Source organism: Etheostoma spectabile, chromosome 8, assembly GCF_008692095.1.
Source record: "Etheostoma spectabile isolate EspeVRDwgs_2016 chromosome 8, UIUC_Espe_1.0, whole genome shotgun sequence".
Taxonomy (NCBI): domain Eukaryota; kingdom Metazoa; phylum Chordata; class Actinopteri; order Perciformes; family Percidae; genus Etheostoma; species Etheostoma spectabile.
This window is the reverse complement of record NC_045740.1, coordinates 23,724,802-23,747,546: the sequence shown is the minus strand read 5'-3', so window position 1 is coordinate 23,747,546 and position 22,745 is coordinate 23,724,802. Positions and strand designations below refer to the sequence as shown.

General features: G+C 41.4%; 2 pseudogenes; both read left to right on the top strand.

Moving 5' to 3' along the window:
- Window positions 1–22,745, top strand: part of LOC116693529 (synaptotagmin-2-like) — a 47,569-nt pseudogene that overhangs the window by 12,773 nt on the left and 12,051 nt on the right.
- Window positions 6,707–12,446, top strand: LOC116694427 (synaptotagmin-1-like; annotated as a pseudogene).

The following is a 22,745-nucleotide window of genomic DNA, read 5'->3' as shown; positions in this document are numbered from 1 at the left end:
ATGACCTAACTTTTATGATACAACTGTGGCAACAGTAAATTGAATAATTTAGTTTTCATTTTAGCTAACTGGTTCTCTTTATAGTGACGAATGTGAGTGTGAAACACTGTTCTGGTATTTACTAGGTACAGTTTCCTACTTTTTTGATTTTATGCTATAATATTTTGTTAATATCCTGTGTAATACTGTTAACCTGACCAGTCTCAGTTTCATTGTAACTGGAGCTCATCATAGTGACGAATGTGATTGGGAAACACTGTTCTGTATTTTACCAGAATAAACTGTTGTGATAACCAACGAAGAGCGACAGTTTCGTCTGTAAATTTTCTAAATTTTTATGAAAAAAAGACCGAAGTCATGGTCTTTGGTGGCACTTCTCTGACCTCCTCCCAAGTTGATCTGGGTTCTTTGGTGCAGTATTGCAAGCCAATTGTAAAAAATGTGGGTGTGTAAAAGTGGACTCAGCCTTAAAATTGTGAAGTCTAGCTTTTTTCAGTTAAGGCAGCTAGCAAAAATTAAACCAGTCTTTCAGAGACAAAACTTTGAGATAGTAATCCACGCCTTTCTGACCACTCAGCGGGATTACTGTAATGCACTTTATATGGGGGCTAGCGGGTCCTCCATTGCTTGTCTTCAGCTTGTACAAAATGCTGCTGCACGTCTTTTAACAGGCACAAGCAAGTATGATGATATGAAAATATTATAATATTTTAAGTCAGGTCCTGTCTTGGTGGCAATTGAGCTGTACAACTGTATGCAAGTTAATGTATCTTATCATTGTTCAGTTTACAGCACCTAGCTTCAGCTGGTTTGGTACAGCTGATGATAAAGCAAGGCTGAAGTTGAAAGTGCAACTTAGAAAATGAACATACGGATATATCAAACTCCAAACAGTTAACGACCTAACTATTGGATATAATTATTACTTAAAAGTGCAATAGAGGTATAGATAAACAGGCAGTCTCCGTGCAGTGACAGGTCTTGTGCTAAGGGCAGGGGCATGGCTTGACCTAAACATTTAGTAAGCACCTGCAGAGGGATCTTCGAGGACAAGAACTGAAGATCAGGTCATGTTAGCTTCTAAATTGCCATTTACATCTAATCAAACCAGTTTGCCCAGAATGGTGTGCAGGAAGTCATGCTGGGTGTTTAGAGGAGAGGGAGAGGGAGAGAGGGAGGGAGGGAGGGAGGGAGGGAGAGGGAGAGAGAGGAGAGAGAGAGAGAGAGAGAGAGAGAGAGAGAGAGAGAGAGAGAGAGAGAGAAAAACAGGAGGAACAGTTGTATGATAAGAAGCAGCTTTGAATGTCTCTTGCTGACGAGTTCTGCAGGATTATAGCACAGGAAAATACTGGTGAAGAAAAGGATGAGCTGAGTTTTCATTACTTCACAGGTAATGGGCTTGTGTCCTCCATGTGTTGTGTATTAGTTCAAGTGGAAAGCAGCAACAGAAGAGTTAAATTTGAGCTTTACCATTCACCAGTTTTAAAAAAGAGAAAGGAGGGTCTGAGTTCATGTGTGCAACTTTGTACAAGTGCTGAATTGTTAAAGTGTGCTATGCAAACTTTCTTTGTTTAAATACAACTTACAACTTTGTAGGTTTTTCCTTGTTTGTTTTGCATGCAGTTTGAGGAGGATAGTCCTATTGACTAAACCTATCTGACAGGAGATAAGCATGTCCAGTTCTCTTACTTCAAGGAATATCTGTCTATTAAAGTGTTCCAAGTTAGCAGGCATACGACATTTGACCTGATTATCTCTGCAAATTGCATACAGTTGATGCGTTACACAGTTGATCGTTACATGTGTTTGTGTAATATTGTAAGACCAACTGAATCTTGAAGCTTTGTCACAAACTTTTTAAGAATTTAGAAGGGTTGGAACTTAAAATGCTCTACAATTTTTGCCAAAGCTCTAAATCAACATTTATACAAGTGAATCTACTCACTGGGTTGCCTCAAAACGAGGTCAATCCGGCTCCATCTTGTGCAGTTTGGCCTGCAGGCCTACAAACAACGGTTTTACTGATAACATTAAAGATGGCTTCGTTCTGCACCAAAACCCCAAACTGAAATGGCTACATTAATTTTGTCATCATTCATTGTATTATTTACATCTCCTTTTCCTACTGTGAGATGATACAATTAGTTTGCCAGTGTGCCATGCAGTTTTTTCTTTCTATTTGTAAAGGTTTCAACTCCTATTAGGGCTGCAATTAACTATTATGTCATGGTCAGTTAATTTTTAATGAATCTATTGTTACAATAGTCAACAAAATCCAGAGAAAGGTTTGCAGAGCCCATGGTTACATTTTTAAATTTGTTTTGTCCCAACAGCAAAACCCAAACCCAAAGGTATTCAGTTTTAAGTATTAAAACCCAACAGACAAGTCATCACGTCGGAGAAACTTTAAAATGGTGACACAACACACTGTAGTTAAAAATACAATGTTTATTTTAATTAGTCTTGTGTGTGTGTGTGTGGGTTGTGTGTTGTGTTTGTGTGTGTGTGGCGCAGTTACCTTCTCCCGTACGCCCCCAAAACGAACAAACATCAGATACGTCTCGCTTTTATAAGAAAGCCTGCACGCTATGTCTGCACTTGTCTGTAGCTGGTTGTGCGTTGTGTACCAGGTGTGTACTCTCCCTCTTGCTTTTGTTGTGTTTACAGACTAAACCGTCGCTCTTCGTTGTTATCACAGCAGTTTATCTGGTAAAATAACAGAACAGGTTTCCCAATCACATTCGTCACTATAATGAGCTCCAGTTACAATGAAACAGGCACTGCAGATGCAAATGAAACAGAAATTATTCAATTTACTGTTGCCACAGTTGTATCATAAAAGTTAGGTCATCAAGCTAGGCTAACCGGGTTCCGGTTAACGAGAGACCATGTTAACTGGCGACCGTCAGCCAAAGCGTCTGTTGTTGTCGTGGTGACGACAGCTGTTGAAAACGGGAGAGAATACGTAGCTGTCCTCTGAATGCCTTTTGTGAATTGTCATTAAAATGTTAACATAACGACGTGTACGTTACCTCACTGATTTGTCTTTGGAGTCTAGTCTGAGGAAACTTGTCAGTGAGTTTGGAACGTGGCTTGCTGTTAAGTAAAACAGTAACACAGCGTTGCTCTTCCTGTTAATGTTATATACATTTATTGAATATACCTATTCGTCGTCAGAGCCGTTTAAGTAAACACATGTCACGTAGAAAAGTATTAGCCCTTTCAAAAGTAAAAAAAATGAATGAACAACTTGGATTCAACTCGTAGTCACTTTTGTAGAAAAATACAAAAGTCTCAAGAGTCTAACACACGCACCATAACATCATGTCATGAGCTGCTGGGCATGGCTTATATCAACTCAAACGTCACCACAGCGTCTTAAAATGAGGAGGCAGCCAGATCAACTTGTGACCACACCCACTGCGTGCAAATAACTCACAAGTTGCTTTTGCTCAGAAATCGTCTTTTATTTTGTTTGAGTCCCACAAAATACCATCTTGTATGTTTTGTCAACGGTAAACACATTCAAACAACCTGAAACTCAAATGTCCATCTCTGTTACTGACGGTCGCCAGTTACATGGTCTCTCGTTAAACCGGAACACCGGTTAGCCTAGCTTGATGACCTAACTTTATGATACAACTGTGGCAACAGTAAATTGAATAATTTAGTTTTCATTTTAGCTAACTGGTTCTCTTTATAGTGACGAATGTGAGTGTGAAACACTGTCTGGTATTTACTAGGTACAGTTTCCTACTTTTTGATTTTATGCTATAATATTTTGTTAATATCCGGTGTAATCTGTTACCTGACCGTCTCAGTTTCATTGTAACTGGAGCTCATCAAGTGACGAATGTGATTGGGAAACACTGTTCTGTATTTTACCAGAATAAACTGTTGTGATAACCAACGAAGAGCGACAGTTTCGTCTGTAAATTTTCTAAATTTTTATGAAAAAAGAGCCGAATTCATGGTCTTTGGTGGCACTTCTCTGACCTCCTCCCAAGTTGATCTGGGTTCTCTTGGTGCAGTATTGCAAGCCAATTGTAAAAAATGTGGGTGTAAAGTGGACTCAGACCTTAAATTTGACAGCCAGATTAAAGCTGTGGTAAGAGTCTAGCTTTTTTCAGTTAAGGCAGCTACAAAAATTAACCCGTCTTTCAGAGACAAAACTTTGAGATAGTATCCACGCCTTTCTGACCACTCGCGGGATTACTGTAATGCACTTTATATGGGGCTAGCGGGTCCTCATTGCTTCTTCAGCTTGTACAAAATCTGCTGCACGTCTTTTAACAGGCCACCAGTATGAGCACATTTCACCTATTTTAGCTTCACTCCACTGGCTGCCCGTCCATTTAGGATTCATTTTAAAATTCTTTATTTGCTTTAAAGCCTTGAATGGCCTGGCCCCCCTTACCTCTCTGAGCTGCTGCACCCCTACACCCCCACCGATCTCTCTCAGTCTGACCAGCTGCTCCTGACGGTGCCTAAAGCTAGGCTTAAGCTCAGGGGGACCGTGCGTTTGCCGTTGCAGCTCCAAAACTTTGGAATGTAACAAGGTAAGCTACCCAGGCGCCCTTATACAGTACTTTAAGTACATTTTCCTTAGAAATTTACACACTTGTACTTAATGTTTTCAATACAGACTTTTTCTTGTAACAGTGTTTTTACCAGTGACGTGCGTCGGGTAGGCAGGGTAGGCAGTGCCTACCTTGCCAAAATTCAAGCAATAAAATGTTTATTAAATAAATGTATTATAAACTTGTATTTGTATTTTTACTGTTTATTCTTGTGATTTATATGTGTGTTGTTCCAATTATTTAGACGGTACAATAACAAATGTAGCAGTTATGCATAATCAAATAGAAAAAACGGCAGAATAAGCAGTGCCTTTACTGCCCATTCAAGCGATTAGCCAAGCGATCCTGTATTCTTTAACATGTACGTCAAAAGGCACAACTCTGCCGTGCCTTTGTACGTAAATGTGTTATGCCAGTAATCATCTCCGTTAAATATCAAACATGAACCAATTAAAATCGAGATATTACTGTCCCTTTGCGTAGCTGACGTCATTACACCAGCTACGTTGTAAGGGCAATCCCCGCGAAATTCAAAGTCAGAATGACAGCAGCGGTGTCCGCCGATATCACAGCGGTGAGGAATTTCTCTAAACTCGATTTTAATTAAAAAAAACGAACTAATAGCAAGATGGAGGTCTACGCCAGTTTAGATGGCATACTGCAGCAAAAGGGACAAATACTCGTCGCAATCGTTTCAAACTGACTGGTCTGGTTTGGAAAAACACCTGTGGCTATGTGGCCGTGCTAACAGTGAGCGGCGGGACCTCTACGGGTCCTGGATCTGCAACCTGCCCGCAGCTGTAACCAAGCAGGAGAAGCCGTCAGCTCATATAATACCGGCAACTACAGCTTCGCACGTTGTCCACCCTGAGACGATCAAAACATCAGAGACTATGAGTCAGAGACTATGCAAACTAAAGCGCCGTAAGACGAGTTTTACAAAGCTGTGATCGCGCCTTCACGAGAAGCGTCGATGGATATTATTACAAACTGCCGATTGGTGAGTCAGAAACTATTTTGGGTTTAGTGTGATTGAACTAATGCTGCTAGCCATCTGCCTTCATATCAGTTGAAGGTGTGTGTTTTCATTGTTGCTGACTGGGACTGACAAACATAATTAGCTGCTGTGCAATAATTAGAACAAGATGGTTTCATAACTGCTTCTGATGCTGGACATTAACTTGTGTGGTGTGTGTGTGTGTGTGTGTGTGTGTGTTGTGTGTGTGGTGTGTGTTGGTGTGTGTGTTGAGAGAGAGAAAGAAAAAATATGTCACCCAGAGTATTTGTCTGAAATCTAATTGCGGGAACACACTGTCATTGGGTCTTCAAATCAGCTGGTCCTAAGGTCCAGGTAAACGGGGGGGGTCAGGCTTTTGCGGTTGGTCCCCCGAGACTCTGGAACAAGTTACCCCCCGATATTCGCACTGTCAGATGTGGCTCTTTTAGGTCCAACCTCAAACATATGTTATCAGGCTTTAACACATAGCAGTGTGGGACAGTTTCATTCTTTTGTTTCTTTGAGACCTTTTCTGATTTACTGTTCACTATGTTTCATCTTTCTATTGGATGATGTCATTATACTCATTCTGTTAAGCACCGTAGCCTGCTGGTTGCTGTAAAGTGTTATATAATTACATCATGATAGATTATTGGAAATGTCTTGCTATCGACCGCACGTGTGTGCCGCGCATGTGCGTAACGTTTTGATTATTGCCTAAACAATAATTAGGTAATCTGGCTTTCAACTCAGTGCCTACTCTACTGACATCACCGCACGTCATGGTTTTTACAGTGTGGTATTAGTACTTTACTTAAGTAAAGTGTCAATATTCCACCACTGCTGTTGGGATATTGGTGCGCCAGAAGCCAGGCAGCCTCAGACAACGCAACAGCAAGGGGGATAAATGGATCTCTGAATTAGATTTGAAGTTTTCATTTGTAGAACTTGCCTTACTATTGGATGGAGGCAGTTCCAAAGCTAGGAGCTTGGTTTTGCATGTGGTGTGAGTGAGGGAAGGAGGAGGCTTTATGTGGCTTCAAAGTTCTATAATCTACAGTATTGTCCAATACATGGTTTGACTTCCTGTGTTGCAGAGTACGTTAAGGCCACATGGAGTTTGAGAGTAATGGTTCCACTGATGGACTATCCAGCCCTGTGGGGCTGCTCTCGCTGCTGGAGAACTGAGTATGCCGTTCTCCAACACGGTGAAGTACTGCATCCTGGGAATCTCGGTCACTCTTCTTCTGCTGTGCGCTGGGGATCTTGGCATGGCAGGCCTTCAGATGTTGCACACAGCACACACCACATACGCCCGGCAAGATACTGGTGAGTAGATTGATTACATACCAAACTGTACAGCAAATTTTGCTGCTGGTGTCAGAGGGAAAGTAAATACCCTAATGCATACTTGTCTGGTTTGTACTGCAGTGAACAGTGAGCTGCTGTACTCAGAAGAAAAGTCACAAACAGCAGGAAACTTCTCAAGAGCTCCAAGTACTAGGGTAAGAGGAAATGGTTTTGAGAGGTTTGAAAAAACAATTTAATTACACTTATTTTCTTATGATCTATGGCCACACTATTTCTCAGGCGGCCCAGTTCAAAAGGGGCACCCATGCTGTACATTTTTAACAGACCAGATTTTTTTCTTAACAAATCTATAGATGCCTGAGGTTCCAGGGCTCTGTGTGGCTAAAGTCGCCTACCGTGATAGGTGGCAAAAACGCTCTGCGCCAGCCATTCTATTGATTTCCTATGGAGAGGGTCTCCATAGGAAATCAATAGAATGCTGACGGTGGTGCCTAACAATGCGTTGCGCTATCCCTGGCGTTGCGCGCCGCTTGTATTTGCTGCTCTGGGCTCAAAGTTCAAATGATTTCAACTTTGACCTAGTTGCAACCAATGAGATGACAGCCTGTTGTTCCCTACAAACGGGGAAATAGCTTCCTGCCACCCTTGATAACATACCTGCGCTGCCTTTTGCTCTCTGCCCTACCTAGCAGTGCGCAAATCGCTTATCATGTGTAACCGCTATAAAAAGACACGCCACCATTTGTTTAAATAGAGTTTATCATGATCTCCCTAGTTGTAGATAGGTGGCCAACGCATCTTATGTCTCAATGCGTGCATCGTTTTAGTCCGGTGCAACACCGGCAGCTCCGCCGCTAGTTAGCTAGTGTAGTGAAAGGATCTTTTGTTGCCGGTTCGCATGTTAAGAGTCAAAGTGTGCACCAACAAAAAACAACAACATATTCTTGTAGCTTCACATTCACAACGGGTACAGATAGCAATGCAGATTAAGACTGACATTTCCTAGGCAGATGTAGATTTGGGACTATATTGGGTGGAAGCACAGCTGAAGCACTGCTATTGGCGCCAAGATATCATGCAGCAGCTCTGTGTGAGTACAGGTCTAATATGGGTCAATCTATCCCATAAAATACTGCATCGTGGATCGTGACTGTCAAAGAAGTCATCCTCTTTGTCTCTCACAAAATCCAGCTCAGCGTCATTCACTCCTACTACGAAATAGCCAGGTATTGTAAATGGACTGTTCTTATATCGCTTTTTTTCTCAACAACTACTCAAATACCCTTTCATAAGGTGCCACCATCATCAGATAAACCACAAACATTTACACACCAATGGTGCAGCATCAGGTTCAGTGTCTTGGGTGTGGTATCTGTGTGATCTACGAGATGTGAGCTGTGTTTGATAACCTTCCTATCACCTGACTCGTGTTATAATGTCCTGCTGAATGTAAAAAAATTACTTGTAGTTTTTACTGTTAGGACAGGTAAATGTTGGATTTAGCGGCAAAAAAGAGTGAAAACTGGACTGCACTGCTATCAGGCTGACGTTTGGGCTACTTCCTGGGTAGAGAAAATACTAGGAGACATTTTCAACATAACACACTTAATCTACAGCCTTATAAACACACCATGCACACTTTTTGATGCAGTGTAATACCATTTTGACATAAGTTAAATGGTATTTTATTTGTAAAAGATTACATTTATATTGTTATCTAATCTTGTTATTTTGCTCAGACTGTAGTGTGTGGAGATGCTCCAAACATTAAATCACTTGTCTATTTACATAAAGATTCAGATTATATACTTTGGACGTGTCCCAAGCCAAATAAAAGCTGGAGGTGCTCTAGTTGTAATCAAAAACACTTCTAATAGAAATGGTGTTCATGCCTTCAGGTGGAGGAAGTCAGCACAGAGGTGTGCAGGCGGAGTCGCTGTCTGTCTCAAGCCTCGTTTCCCTCTCAGGATCCAGCCAGGCGACGGGAATATGGGAGAGCAGTCCACATGAAAAATGTGGTACATACTGTTTAATCCTGCTGTCATGTGACAATCTGCCAACAATTGTCTTTCTGTTCCCAAAATGTAATTAGTAATGCGTTATATTACTGCGTTACAGCAAAAAAGGATTACATTCTCCGAACACTGCTATTGACAAATATTAACTTTCAATACGACCGCTGTGTAAATACGTTTAATTAAAAAGTGTTTCAACGTCCCGGCTCTCCCCTAACATGCGACATTTACAAATTAGCACCAAACATGAAGTAAACCTGAGGCTTACTGGAAATGTCATTAGCTTTGAATAAGTATTAAGTGATAAACTTAAAGTGTTAGACAAATTAAAATTTGGATAGATGACCACTGCAATCTTTCAAATTGTTGTCAACATATTTCACTAAAATCCAAAAATGTCAACGTCACAAGAGAAAAGGTCAGAGAATAGATATGGCCCTTTTCCATAATAATGTATTTTCATGCCCATTTTGAAGTTTCGCACATTAAAACTGAATGAAACAGAAAAAGCTCGCTTGAGGTGGTTTTGGAAAGTATTATTTCAGAAAATTATGTCTACCAAGTTTAATGTTAGCTAGGTGTTAGCAAGCTAAGGTACTTGCAAACTAATCCTGCAAAGCTTTTGATTTGTCCACAGTACTCCCAGACTTCAGCTTGCCTCACATCTTATGCCTGTATCCACTTTTGTCCAAAGGCTAAGTTTGTTGGGTTTGGCAGCTTATTGAAACTTATTTAAAGGGTTTTCCTGGTTGTAGCAGAAGAAATAAAAAGGAGGCACCTTAACGCAAAACAAAGTTGATGAAGAGTGATGGACCCTCTTCGGGCTCAGAGAGAGAGAGAGAGGTGGTGGTAATCAAATGAGCTAGATAGTGGATTAATAAATGGAAGCATTATGAGACAAAGCCGGGAAGAAACCCCTTTTCCTGATTGGTTAGGGGCACAAATAAGCACACCCCACCTCGGTGGGAAGGCGCTGCATTGCCATTTTATGTGAATGCAGAGCTTTATTCTGTTGCGACCGCTGCATGTGTGTGTCAGTTAAGACACACTGACCAACAGCACACAGTAGAGGTCTTCTCTGGGTGCCGTCGGTGTCGGACGTCAGTGGGTGCTAACAAAGTGGCGGTATGGGAATGAGTACAGGCTGAACACCTGCCACTGTTATTGGCTCGGGGTTACACACCTCGTGGATCCCAAAGGATCTTTCTTGGCGCCCTAATGTCCCACACACAGATACAGCCACTGTCAAACACTCTACTGGGTCATAAATGATGATTGAGAGGGATACATTTTGTATGATTCTATACATTAATTTTTTAGGAAAATCCCACATATAACCTTTTTAAAGAAAACATTGCATTTCTAGTTTCGCGCAATAGCAGCACGGTCTGGTGTCTTTCTAACACACCCCTTTTACAGGTCAATGGGTCTCTACGGTTTTCCATCTACTATGACCAGCTGCAGTCCCAGCTGGTGGTAACCATCCTGCAGGTGGAGGGCTTCTGAAGCACAGCCAGATGCGTAGCCTCCAGCCATTTGTTAACCTAAGACTCATGTGGGCAGGTTCAGAGGGAGGGGAATTGGATGACTGCACGGGAGGAGGTAATTTTGTCTTCATAAGTTACAGTTACCACATACAAAACCATTGTACACAAACTACAGCATCTCTTTCAAGCAAAATATTCATATTTTTTCTCCTTTTTGCTTTGTAGGCCCACTTTGTAAATATCTGTATGTCTTCAGGTTATTACTTAAAGCCTTGAAACTGTACCTCTGTACTGTATAAAGGTGTGATGATTTGCTGTGTCCCTCTTAGGGCAAAGGGACTGCATCTACCCTGTGGACAGTGCTGCAGGAGTGGCGGACTCGCATTGTAAAGGGCAGCTGTAACCCTTTATATGGAGACAAGTTCAGCTGTATCTGCAAGAGGATAGGAGCTTCATCACATCAACCTCAGGATGGAGGTCCTGCAGTACACAGACCCATCTCTCACTCTCAGTATCTCTCAGTCTAGGACATTATTTGTCAGTTGAAGCAATAGACCTAAGCAGAGAGAAAGGAATGTTGTGTGATTCTGTAAGTAAACTGTCTGTCTGGCATCTGTTTGGTGCATTTAAGGTGAAGGACTTTGATAAATTCTCAGACACACAGAGTTAGGAGAGGTGAGGGTACCTCTTGGGCAGTCAACATCTCCTACCCTGTGGAGCTACAAGAAATCTGAAGATACCCAGAAGGTACAGTAATACATCATGTATTCAACAGGATGTTTTTCTTATTTTACAGTTGAGGTGAATTAAGAATGCCATTCTTACACGTCCCCTTTTTTGGTAATGTAGACTAGAGTATGTTAACATGATATAAAACTGGAAGACAACTAAATAATAAACTTATATCACCATAACTACAAACTCTGAAAGAACAGAACAGGATTTAATATTGAATGGTTGAAGTGAAACCTTACACATGTGAGACTGTATAATCCTGGGCTTATTGTAAATAGCCCTAGTTTTTTACTTTTACATCCATATATTTTGTAAACTATAGACCAGAGATCTTCAACAGGGGATCTGGGACCCCTAGGGGTCCTCAGAGTTACTGCAGGGGCCAAATTATGTCGTTTATAAGTTTCCAAGAAACCTAAAATGTGTTAACATTAATCCAACATATGTTTTGTAAATATATTATCTCTATGTAAAAAAAAAATTGATCATAAGCAACTGGCTTAGGTAGGTAGTTACTAATATATCCATCCACAGATATTAACATTAAAACATGATTTAGAAAATCATGTCAACAGTTATTATTTTAATAGCTTAGTATCTTGCCAAAAGGTATTTAATGTTTAGGCCATCCTACATTTATTGTAGCCCAGTTTAATAGCAACTTATTTAATACATGTAATACATTTTTTTTGCGATGTAGTAGGTAGTCCCTGCTCCGTCTCTTTCAGTTAAGGGGGTCCTGGTTTGAAAAACGTTGAAGACCCTGCTATAGACACATTATGTGCGAAGTGTCTTCCATTTTCTGGACAGGATCTTGTTGGAGAGGTGCTCTGTCTTTGAAGATTCTTCCACTTCTCAGAGGCTTGAGGTTGGACTGCTAAAGGTCAAAACAGGCCCACTGAAATATGCTCAGATGAAGGTAGAACAAAAAAAATTAAAAAAAAATAAAGCATAACATGCACCTGTCCTATATGTATAGTATAACATGCAGTTTCTAATTTGCCTTATCTGTGTTGTACCTGTTAGCCCTGTATGCCAGGATCAGTGTGCAGTGCAACCAGAGCAAGTTGAGGTACCAAAAAACGTCTGCATCACGCTGCTGGTGACTGTCTTCAATGAGGCCTCATGTTCTCCCGCCAGAATTCCCCTGGAGCAGTGTAAAATATTGGTTTATGTGTATGAGACTCACACGACTAAGAAATCAACCAAAATTTTATGGACAATTGACTGTGGTGAAGGAAAGGTCAGAAGACAAACACTGGAACTTAATGATGCGCCAATCCGCCAGCCAATAGCGAAGTGGCATGGCTTACTGATCTAACTAACATCTTATAATGCTCCCCTGCTCTTCCTGGATGCCAAGCTGTGGTTCCTCGTATCAGGCTGTAGAAGCATTCGCAACTGCTTATCTGAAGACCCAAACATGACTTCTCTCTCCCTGACACCTCATTGTAAAAATACCTTTCTGTTTCAATTAGGACAGCGAAGTGACTGCCCAACTGAAACCTTAGGTTACTCAGTCTACTTGTTCATGACTCTCTTTATCTCGTTTTAGCTTAAATCATCATCACATTGACAAAGCTCTAAAGAACTGGCATTTGCACTCATGATTTCTGATAAAATTATTAGTTTTGCACCTACTACATGCAACTTTGTTTTTTGTTTGCTTTAAGAGCTGTCTTTTGCTTTAAAAACCTATTTTTTGAAAACTATTTCTATATAAAGGTTTATGTTCAACTCTTAATGTTCAGTAAATGAGCAATGTAGTGTAAGTAAAAGTGTTCATAATACTTTATTTAAGGTCAAAAATGATATATTATCTTGGAAAATGAAAAACATTTCAACAGAAAATCTTACCAAGAACAAGTAGGCTCACTGTGTTAAAAGCAAACACATGCATTTAGTGGGATTTTAATTTTTGAAGTAGCAACTTCCTCTTTTCAGGAACACCTTGCTCACAGTTAGATTAACATCTCATTTATGTGTTTTTAGGTTTGGTCTGAAAGGCGTGTTTTGGTTTGAAAGGTGTTTTTGCATTTACTCTCTCGCTGGGTGCACCCAGAGCCCGGTGTTGGGCAAGTTATTTTAAAAAAGTAATTAGTTACTTTTCAAAAAAAAATTAACTAAATTAGATACTTCAATTTTATTTATATAATTTTATTATCAATTCATAACAAGAGTTATCTCGAGACACTTTACAGATAGAGTAGGTCTAGACCACACTCCAGAATTTACAAGGACCCAACAGTTCTAGTAGTTCCTCCAGAGCAAGCAACAGTGCGCAGTGGCGTGGAAAAACTTCCTTTTAGGCAGAAACCTCGGACAGACCACCAAGAGCCTGGGTCTGTCCGAGTTTTCTGCCTAAAGGAAGTTGTTCCCGTCACTGTCGCACTGTTGCTTGCCTCTGGAGAAACTACTATCACTGTTGGTCCTTGTAAATTCTGGAGTGTGTTCTAGCCCTACTCTATCTGTAAATGTCTCGAGATAACTCTTGTTATGACTTGATATATAACTTATATAAATAAAATTGAAAGTATCTAATTTAGTTAATCTTTTTTTTTGCAAAAGTCACTATTACCTTTTAAAATCCTTGCCCAACACCGGGCTCTGGGTGCACCCAGCGAGAGAGTAATGCACAAACCCCTGTCAAACCAAAACAAACGCCTTTCCGACAACCCTAATGAAACCCATAATATATGTTAATCTACCTGTGTTAGCAAGGTGTTCCTGAAAACAGAGGAAGTTGCTATTCACAAATTAAAATCCCACTACCTGCAATTGTGTTTGGGCTTTTAACACCGTGAGCCTACTTGTTCTTGGTAAGATCTTCTGTTGAAATGTTGTTTCATTTTTCCAAGATAATATATCATTTTTTGACCCTTCAATAAAAGTAATTATTGACCACTTTTACTTACACGACATGTGCTCCATTTACTTGACCATTAAGATTTTGAACATAACCTTTAATAATGCATAATAGTTTTTCAAAAGAGTTTTTAAGCAAAAGAACACTCTAACGCAAACAAAAACAAAGTTGCCTGTAGTGTGGCAAACTAAATACATTTTTATCAGAAATCATGATTGGCAAATGCAGTCTTTAGAGCTTTGTCAATTTGATGAGATTTCAGCTAAACGAATCAACAGAGTTCGTGAACAAGTAGACTGAGTAACTCATGTTTCAGTTGGCATCACTTCGCTGTCCTAATGAACAAAAGGTATTTTTTACCATGAGGTGTCAGGGAGGCGAAGTCCTGTTTGGGTCTTCCGCTAAGTCAGTTGCGATGCTTCTACAGCCTTATTGACGAGGACCACACGCTTGGCAGCCTGAAGCGCAGGGGAGCATTTTTTTCATAAGATGTTAGTTAGATCAGTACCATGCCACTTCGCTATTGCTGGCGGATTGAGCGCATCATTAAGTTCCGTGTTTGTCTTCTGAACTCTTCTCCTTCACCACGTCAATTGTCCCATCAATTTTTGGTTGATTTCTTAGTCTGTGTAGTCTCATACACATAAACCAATATTTACATGCATTCCAGGGGAAATTCTGGCAGGAGAACATGAGGACCTCATTGACGACCAGCTCCCCAGGCAGCGTGCACTGCAGACTTTTTTTGGTACCATTCAACTTGCTCTGGTTTGCACTGCACACTGACTCCTGGCATACAGCCTACAGGTACAACCACAGATAAGGCAAATTAGAAAACTGCATGTTATACTAACATATAGGACAGGTGAAGTTTTAGGCTTTTTTTTTTTTAATTTTTTTTTTGTTCTACCTCATCTGAGCATATTGTCAGTGGGGCCTGTTTTGACCTTTGCAGTCCCACCTCAGCTCTTAGAATTGGGAAATCTCAAAGACAGAGCCCCTCTCCAACAAGAATCCTTCCCAAAAATGGGAAGCCCTTCCTACATAAATGTTGCTATAGCAGGGGTTCAACTTTTTCAAACTAAAAAGGGACCCCCTTAACTGAAAGAGACGGAGCAGGGACTACCTACTACATCGCAAAAAATGTCTTACATTGTTTAAAGTAAGGTTGCTTATTAACTGGGCCTACAAAACTTAGGCATGGCCTAACAATTTATAAATACTTTTGGCATAGAATCTAAGCTATTACATAATAACGTTGACATGATTTTCTAAATCATGTCTTACCTGTTAACTATCGTGATGGATATATTAGTAACTACCTTACCTATACCATATGCTTATGATCGATTTTTTTTTACAGAGAGACCTAATATATTACAAACATATGTTGGCTTAATGTTTAACACATTTTAGGTTTCTTGGAAACTTATACGAGAAAAAATAATAAATTTGGCCCCTGCAGTCCTCTGAGGACCCCCTAGGGTCCAGAGCCCTGTTGGAGATCTTCTGGTCGATAGTTTACAAATATATGCCTGTAAAAGTAAAAAACTAGGCTATCTTACAATAAGCCAAGGATTATACAGTCTCCACATGTGGTAAATTGTTTTCCCTTCACCTTCAATATTACATCCGGTTTCTGTTCTTTCAGAGTTTTTTAGTTAGTAGAATACGTTTTATTATTTAGGTTTGTCTTCCCGTTGGTTTTATAATCAGTTTACATAACCTAGTCCTACATACCAAAAAAGGGGCCGTGTAACGAATGGCTTCTTTATTCACCTCAACTGTAAAATAAGGAAAAACATTCCTGTTTTGAATCCAGATTGTACTTCTGTACCTTCTGGGGTAACTTTCAGATCTTCTTGTACTCACGGGTAGGAGATGGTGACTGCCCAAGAGGTACCCCACCTCTCCTCAACTCTGTGTGTTCTGGAGAATTTTATCAAGTCCTTCACCTTAAATGCACAAAACAGATGCCCGACAGAGCGTTTACTTACAGAACTCACCCAACATTCTTTCTCTCTGCTTAGGTCTTATGCTTCACTGACAAAATAATGTCCTATGACTTGAGAGATACTGAGAGTGAGAATGGTCGTGTACTGCGGACCCTCCAGCCTGAGGTTGATGTGATGAAGCTCTTATCTCTTGCAGATACAGCTGAACTTGTCTCCAATAAACGGGTTACAAGCTGCCCTTTACATGCGGGTCCGCCACTCCTGCATCACTGTCCCAGGTAGATGAGTCCCTTGCCCTAAGAGGGACCCGCAGTAATTCATCACACCTTTAGACAGTACAGAGGTACAGTTTCAAGGACTTTACAGTAATCACCTGAAAGACTCCCGTATATTTACAAAGTGGGTCCTACAAAGCATAAAGGAGAAAAAATATGAATCTTTTGCTTGTAAGAGATGCTTTAGTTTGTGTCCAATGGTTTTGTATGTGGTAACTGTTAACTTATGACGACAAAATTACCTCCTCATCCGTGCATCATCCTTTCCCCTCCCTCTGACCTGCCCACATGAGTCCTAGGTTTAACAATGCTGGAGGCTACGCCTGGCTGTTCTCATAATCCCCTCCCCTGCAGGATGGGTACCACCAGCTGGACGCAGCGTGGTCATAGTAAGATGGAAAAACCGTAGAGACCCATTGACCCTGTACAAGAGGGTGTGGTTAGAAAAGACACCAAGACCGCTGCTGATATTTGCGCGAAACTATTAATGCAATCTGTTTTCTTTAAAAAGGTATATAGTGGGATTTTCCTAAAAAATTAAATGTATAGATCATACCAAATGGTATCCCTCCTCAATCATCATTTTATGACCCATAGAAGTGTTTACAGTGGCTTGCATCTGTGTGTGGGACTTTATGGGGCCCAAGAAAGATCCTTTGGGATCCACGAGGTGTGTAACCCCGACCATAACAGGGGCAGGTGTTCATCCTGTACTCTTCCAATACCGCCACTTTGTTAGCACCCACTGCGTCCCCACCGACGCACCCAGAGAAAAGACCTCTACTGTGTGCTGTTGTCATGGTGTCTTAACTGACACCACACATGCAGCAGGTCACAACAGAATAAAGCTCTGCATTCACAAAAATCCGGCAATGCCAGCGCCTGCCCACCCGGGTGGGGTGTTCTTATTTATGCCCCTAACCATCAGGAAAATGGTGTTTCTTCCCGCTTTGGTCTCATAATGCTTCAGTTATAATCCACTATCTCTCCTTTGATTACCACCACCTCTCTCTTCCTCTGAGCCCGAAGGAGGGTCCATCATTTCATCAACTTTGTTTTTGCGTTAGGGCCTCCTTTTTATTTCCTTCTTCTACACACCAGGAAACCCTTCAATAAGTTTCAATAAGCTGCCAAACCCAACAAACTTCACCTTTAGGACAAAAGTGGACAGGCATAAATGTGAGGCTAACTGGAAGTCGGAGTACTGTGGAAAAATCAAAAGCTTTGCAGGATTATGTTTGCAACTACCTTAGCTGCTAACACCTATCTAACATTACACTCTGGATAGACATAATTTTCTGAAATAATACTTTCCAAAACCACCTAAGCGAGCATTTTTCTGGTTCATTACAGTTTAATGTGCTAAACTTCAAAATGTGCATGAAAATACATTTATTATGAAAAGGGCCATATCTTATTCTCGGACTCTTTCTCTTGTGACGTTGACATTTTTGGATTTTATTGAAATATGTTGACAACAATTGAAATATTGCAGTGGTCATCTATGCCAAATTTTAATTGTGCTAACCTTTAAGTTTATCCTTAATCCTTATTCAAAGCTAATGACATTTCGCAGTAGCCTCAGGTTTACTTCATGTTTGGTGCTACTTTGTAAATGTCAGCATGTTAGGGACGCCGGACAGTTGAAACCTTTGTAATTAAACGACTTTACACATCGGTCGTATTGAAATTAATATTTATTGTCACTCAAACATGGTCGGATAATGTTATCCTTTTTTGCTGAACGCAGTATATACGCATTACTAATTACATTTTGGGAAAGACAAGACATTGTTGGCAGATTGTCACATGACCGCGGATTAAACAGTAATGTCCCACATTCTTCATGTTGGACTGCTCTCCCATAACATTCCCTCTGCCTGGCTGGATCCTGAAGATTGAACAGGCTTGACAGACAGCCGACCTCCGGCCTGCACACCTCCTGTGCTGACTTCCTCCACCTTAAGAGCAGACACCATTTCCTATTAGAAGTGTTTGATTACAACGAGAGCACCATCCAGCTTTTATTTGGCTTGGCCCCTTCCAAAGTAATATCTTAATCTTTATGTAAAGTAGACCATTGTTTATTAATGTTTTGGGAGTCATCTCCACACACTCCAGTGTCTTAGCAAGAACAAGTTAGATAACAATATAAATGTCTCTTTTACAAATAACATTACCCTTTAAACCTTATGTCAAAATGGGGGGTGGTATTTACACTGCATCAAAAGTTTGTGCATGGTGTTTTAATAAGGCCGTTAGATTAAAGTTGTTATTTGAAACGTTCTCCTAGATTTTCTCTACCCAGGAAGTAGCCCTAACGTCAAACCGTGATAGCAGTTCAGTCCAGTGTTTCACTCTTTTTTTTGCCGCTAATCCAACTTTACCCTGTCCTAAACTAACACTACAAGTAATTTTTTTACATCAAGCAGGACCATTACTAACACGAGTCGTTGATAGAAGGTTACATCAAACACAGCTCACATCTCGTAGATCAACACGATACCACACCCAAGACACTGAACCTGATGCTGCACCTTGGTGTGTAAATTTGTGTAGTGTTTATCTGATGATGGTGGCACCTAGAAAAGGGTATTTGAGTAGTTTTTTGAGAAAAAACAGCGCTATATAAGACCAGTCCTGTACCAATAACCTGGCTATTTTTTCCCTGTAGTAGAGCAGTGAATGACGCAGCTGGATCTTGTGAGAGACAACGAGATTACTTCTTTGACAGTCAAGACTCCCTATGCATGTTATTTTTATGGGATCGCTGACCCAGATTAACCCTGTACTCACACAAAGAGCTGCGCATGATCTCCTTGGCGCCCTATAGCAGTGCTTCCGCTGTGCTTCACACCCAATATCGTCCAATCTACCTCTGGCTAGAAATTGTCCAGTCTTAATCTGCATTGCTATCGGTACCCGTTGTGAATTGCCGCTACAAGAATTATGTTGTTTGTTATTTGGTTGGTGGCACACTCTTGACTCTTAACATGCGAAACGTCCACAAAAAAAAGATTCCTTTCACTACACTCAGCTAACTAGCGGCGTGTAGCTGCCGGTGTGCACCGGACTAAAACGATGCCCGCATTTAGACATAAGATGGCGTTGGCCCCCTATTCTACAACTAGGGGATATCATGATAAACTCTATTAAACAATGTGTCGTTCTTTTTAAGCCGGTTACACATATAGCTATTTGCGCACTGCTAGGTAGGCAGAGAGCAAGGCAGCGCAGGTATGTTATCAAGGGTGGCAGGAAGCTATTTCCCACGTCCCCGTTTGTATGGAACACAGTCTGTCATCTCATTGGTTGCAACGATGTCAGTTGAAATCATGTGAACTTTTAGCCCAGAGCACAAATACAGCGGCGCGCAACGCCAGGATAGCGCAACATTGTTCGGCACCACCGTCACCATTCTCTTGATTTCCGCTGAGACCCCTCCAGAGGAAATCATAAAGGCTGTCGCAGCGCGTTTTTGCCACCTACCGTGTAGGCTCCTTTGCCACACGAGCCCTGGAACCTCAGGCATCTATAATTTGTTAGAAAAAAAATCTGGTCATTGTTAAAAATTGTACACATGGTGCCCCTTTTGTTGAACTCTGGGCCGCTGATATAAGGTGTGGCCAAGATCATAAGAAACTAAGTGTAAATTACCTTGTTTTTTTCCATACCTCTCAAAACCATTTCCTCTTACCTAGTACTTGGAGCTCTTGAGAAGGTCTTCCTGCTGTTTGTGACTTTTTCTTCGAGTTACAGCAGCTCACTGTTCACTGCAGTACAAACCAGACAAGTAGCCTTAGGGTATTTACTTTCCCTGCTGACACCCAGCTCAGCAAACTTGCTGTACAGTTGGTATTGTACATCTAATCTCCTCACCAGTATCTGCCGGCGTATGTGGTGTGGTGTCTGTGTGCAACTCTGAAGGCCTGCATCCAATTCCACGCGCCAGCAGAAGAAGAGTTACCGAGCATTCCCAGGATGCAGTACTTCACCGTGTTGTAGAACGGCAGACTCATTTCTCCGACAGCAGAGAGCCGCCCACATGGGCTGTATAGTCCATCAGTGGACCATTACTCTCAAACTCCATGTGGGCCTTAACGGATTACCTCTCAACACAGGAGGTCAAACCATGTATTTGGACAATACTGTTTAGATTATAGACCTTTGAAAGCCACATAACAATCCTATCTTCCCTCACTCCACACTGCCAAGCCCGAAACCCTAGCCTTGCACTGCTCCCTCCAATGTAAGGGCCATTCCTACAAAGAAAACTTCAAAGTCTAATTCAGAGATCCATTTTCATCCCCCTGCTGTTAGTCGTTGTCTGAGCTTGGGCCTGGCTTCTGGCAGCACCATATCCCCCACAGCAGTGGGTGGAAGTTTTTGACCTTTACTTAAGTAAAAGTAACTAGATACCACACTGTAAAAACCATGCCTTGCGGTGATGTCAGTAAGAGGGTATGCACGGTATGAAAGCCAATTACCTAATTTATTGTTTAGGCTAATATAAAACGTACTCCATGCGCGCCCACACTGCGTTCGATAGCAAACTTTCCAATTAATCTATCACTGTAAGGTTAATTATATACACACCTTTACAGCACACCTCAGAGCTACGGTGCTTAACAGATGGTATATGACATCATCCCTAGAGATGAACATAGTGAAACAGTAAAATCAGAAAAGGCTCAAAGAACAAAAGAAATGAAACGGTCCACCACCTGCTATGTTTAAGCGCTGATTCCACATATGTTTGAGTTTGGACCTAAAAAGCGCCACAATCTTAACATTGCGAATATCGTGGAGGTAACTTGTTCCAGAGTCTCGGGGGCGCACCCGCAAAGCCCTACCCACCCCCCCAACCGTTTAACCTGGACTTAGGAACCAGCTGATTGAAGACCGCAATGACAGTGTGTTCCCTGCAAGTTAGATTTCGACAAAACTCTGGGTGACAATATTTTTTCTTTCCTCTCCACACACACACACACACACACACACAACACCACACCCACACACACACACACACACACACCCACACCAGTTAAGTCCAGCAGCAGAATGCAATTTATGAACAAGCTTTGTTCTAATTATTGCACAGCAGCTAATTATGTTTGTCAGTCCCAGTCAGCACAATGAAACACACACGCCCACTGATATGAAGGCAGATGGCTCGCACATAGTTCAATCACACAACCCAAATAGTTTTGTTCTGACTCACCCATCGTCAGATTTGTACTAAATCCATCCGACGCTTTCTCGTGAAGGCGTCGATCACAGCTGTGTAAAACTCGTCTTTACGGCGCTTTAGTTTGCATAGTCCTCAGGACTCATAGTCTCTGAGTTATTTTTGAGCCTGTTTCAGGGTGGACAACGTGCGAAGCGTGTTGCCGGTATTATATGACGCTTACGGCTGCTCTTCTTGGTTACAGCTGCGGGCAGTTGTTCAGATCCCGGCCCCCTTGAGGTCCCGCGCTCACTGTTAGCACGGCCACATAGCCCAGGTTTTCTTCCAAACCGCGACCAGTCGTTTGCAAACATCCCCGCGACGAGTCATTTGTCCTTTTGCTGCAGTATCCATCTAAAGCTGCGTAGACCTCCACTTCCTATTATTTCGTTTTTTTTAATAATCGAGTTTAGAGAAATCCTCACCGCCTGTATATCGGCGGACCCGCTGCTGTCCTTTCTGACTTTGAATTTTCGCGGGATGCCCTGAAACGAGCGGTGTAATGACTCAGCTACGCAAGGACAGTAATATCTCGATTTTAACTTGGTTCATGTTTGATATTTTACCGGAGAGGATTTACTGCATCACACATTTACAGTACAAAGTCACGGTCAGAGTTGTGCCTTTTGACGTACATGTTAAAGAATACCGGATCTGTTGGCTAATCGCTGAATGGGCATTAAAGGCACTGCTTATTTCTTCCCGTTTTTTCTTTCTATTTGGATTATGCATACTGTCTCCATTTTTATTGTACCGTCTAAATCTTGTAACAACACCCATATAAATCACAGAATAAACAGTAAAAATACAAATACAAGTTTATAAAATCATTTATTGTAATAAACATTTTTTATGCTTGAAATTTTGGCAAGGTAGGGCACTGCCCTACCCTGCCTCCCTGACTGCACGGTCACTGGTAAAAACACTGTTACAGAAAAATTCCTGTCTTGAAAACCATTAAGTAAATGGGTGTAAAAATTTTCTAAGGAAAATGTACTTAAAGTACTGTACTAAGGGCGCCTGGGTAGCTTACCTTGTTACCTTCCCAAGTTTTGGAGCTGCCAACGGCAAACGAACGGTCCCCCCCCTGAGCTAAGCCTAGCTTAGCACCGTCAGGAGCAGCTGGTCACTGACCGAGAGATCGCTGGGGTGTATGGGTGCAGCAGCTCAGATAGGTAAGGGGGGGGCCAGCCATTCAAGGTTTAAAAGCAATAAAAAAATTTAAATGAATCCCTAAAATGGTACGGGCGCCCAGTGGGAGTGAAGCCTAATAGGTGAAATGTGCTCATAACTTGCG